Source organism: Elephantulus edwardii, unplaced genomic scaffold, assembly GCF_000299155.1.
Source record: "Elephantulus edwardii isolate Elephantulus edwardi_28Jun2011 unplaced genomic scaffold, EleEdw1.0 scaffold00237, whole genome shotgun sequence".
Classification (NCBI taxonomy): Eukaryota; Metazoa; Chordata; class Mammalia; order Macroscelidea; family Macroscelididae; genus Elephantulus; species Elephantulus edwardii.
Genome location: NW_006399987.1, coordinates 775,889 through 778,299, shown reverse-complemented (window position 1 = coordinate 778,299; position 2,411 = coordinate 775,889).

Genomic DNA, 2,411 nt, shown 5'->3' with positions numbered 1-2,411 from the left:
AAGATTTTAGAGGAAATCGACACACTGATTCTGCCAAAGAATTTCAAAGACAGTAGATTAAAAAGGAAGAGCTTGGTGACAAAGATTCAGACGCTCTTAGCTGAATGTGACATAGTGGAGCAGAACATCGGTCAGGAGACAGAATGGCTGCAGTCTACTTGGCCTTGGCAGATTGAGGCGAGGCAGACATGGACTTCACGGCTCTGAAGAACAGCACTACCAGCTCTGCCATCTCGACACTAGAAGTTCCCTGATTTCTCTCGGGCTGCCTGGGTCAACTGTCCATTTCTCAAGGAAATTACTGGCCACTTCTCAATGAAAAAGTATTGTCTTTGCAGATCGAAATAGAGCACCTTTCCCTCTTTTGTTTCTGTGGACTGTGTTGTCCAGGGGCCTACCTTGTCAACATATAGCCCCCCTGCACATGTTTTTCCAGTTCTGTTCACCTTTGGGTGCTTTCTTTGGGCAGATAGGAGATCTCATTTGCCCTGGGAAGGTTCAGATTTGTAGATAAAAATCTATATATATTAAAAAAAAAGTAAAAGAAAAATTCTTTCATTGTTTTACAATCCCTTCCCCCCAGGTCCACTCCACTATGCAGCCTTTGCTCTGGACCCCTGTCATTACAAAAATACCTAATCACATATCCCTTTTAAACAGTTTTCTCCCTCATCTGTTTCAATGCAGTATACATTATTTATCCCATCTTTCTCAGTCTCCCCCCAACCCCAAGGTCAGTACTGTTTTACAACAGTGGCATTATGCAGTATTTGGCCTTTTGTGACTGAGATACTCTGTTCAGCAATGTCCTCCAGGGTCACCCGTTTTGTATATTTCATGAGATCCTTTTTTTTCAATGCAGCATAATATTCTCTTGTGTGAATATACCACAGCTTGTCTGTCCATTCATTTGTTGATGGGCACTTAGGTTGTTTCCAACTCCTTGCTATTGTGAACAAAGCCACAATAAACATGAGTGTGCATATAAAAAAAAAAAGAAGAATCCTTTTGTTGTGAACCACTGAGTCAGAACTGACCCATAGGTGGCCCTCCAGCAGGGTCCAGAAGCAATACACTGTATGAGAGGAGATTATCCATCTTTCTCCCAAGAAGCAGCTGGTGGATTGATTCAAACTGCCTACCTTTGGGTTCGCGGCACAACTCCTTACCACTAAGCAACCAGAGCTCCTAACGATTCTTCCCCCAGCTGTGCCTGTGTGTGAGCTGCAGCCTTCTCTCCGGGCTGCCTGTCACTGCCCTTACTCTCCACTGTTGTCCTATGGATCTCAGGTCAAAGAGTCTTTCTTCAGAAATGTCTTCCTGAGTGTTCCCTGCCTACTAAACACCATCCCCACCCAGAGTCACAGCACTCTATTTTTCTTTCATTGTTGTGGTTATAAATAAGTGACTCTGAACTAGAGATCTGAAGCTGGCTCTATCCTGCTCCATTCTCACCGTCCATTGTTACAATCATATTTTCAGTCCATCTTTCTTTCTTTCTCCAGTCTTCCACTTTTCCCAGCATGATATGCTTATCCAAGGACTGTTCTCTTCTGACAACACATCCAAAGGATGTTTTCCTTTCACAGGACCCCACATTTCTCTCCATTTCACAAAGCATTCTTATATTTTTACACTTACTTATGCATGTACTTATTGATATCTATCTCTCTTACCTCAAATCAGACATAAAAATTACATGTCTACATATGCTAATAACCCAGTACTTTTTCTCTCAAAGAGCACACATAGTTAAATTAAGGTTGAACTAAAAATTATCATGTGTAGGACACAAGACGAAATCTGCAAACTAATCTCTCATTGACCATGGGTGCAAAAACACCATAAAAGGAGTAAAATGAAGTTATCTATTTGATAGAATAGCATACTCCACTGTCAGTTAATAATCATCCTTAAAGCACAAAAAATGCTTAATACTAGGCAGTCAGTTAACAAATGTTTGCATAAACAGATCAATGCAGACAAATTTACAGAGCTTCACAAATTTAAATGTACTCAATAAAAACCTCCCAGCATTGATGAGAGGCAAACAGAATAGAGTGTTAGTCCCACAAAATGATGAGGCATTTCTAAAGATGATAAAGAATAACCAAGCTAAACCAAGATCCGTCACTAAACCTCAGAAAAAGAAAACTAGCAAAAGGCAGAAAGAGAATGTATGTCTTATGTTACCATAAATATTTAACACATTTAATAATTTTAAAAAATTTCTAGGTCAAGAAATAAATATGTATAATGTAAGAAAGTGAAAAGTAAATGGTCACTAAGAGATGCTGATCTAATGTCCTACTTGTATCGTTAAACAAAGCCTTTTTAGACACAGTTGGAGCCATCAGCTTTGTGCTGTTGGAGGCATCAGTGTACATATCTGCAAACAATCTGTAGGAAAG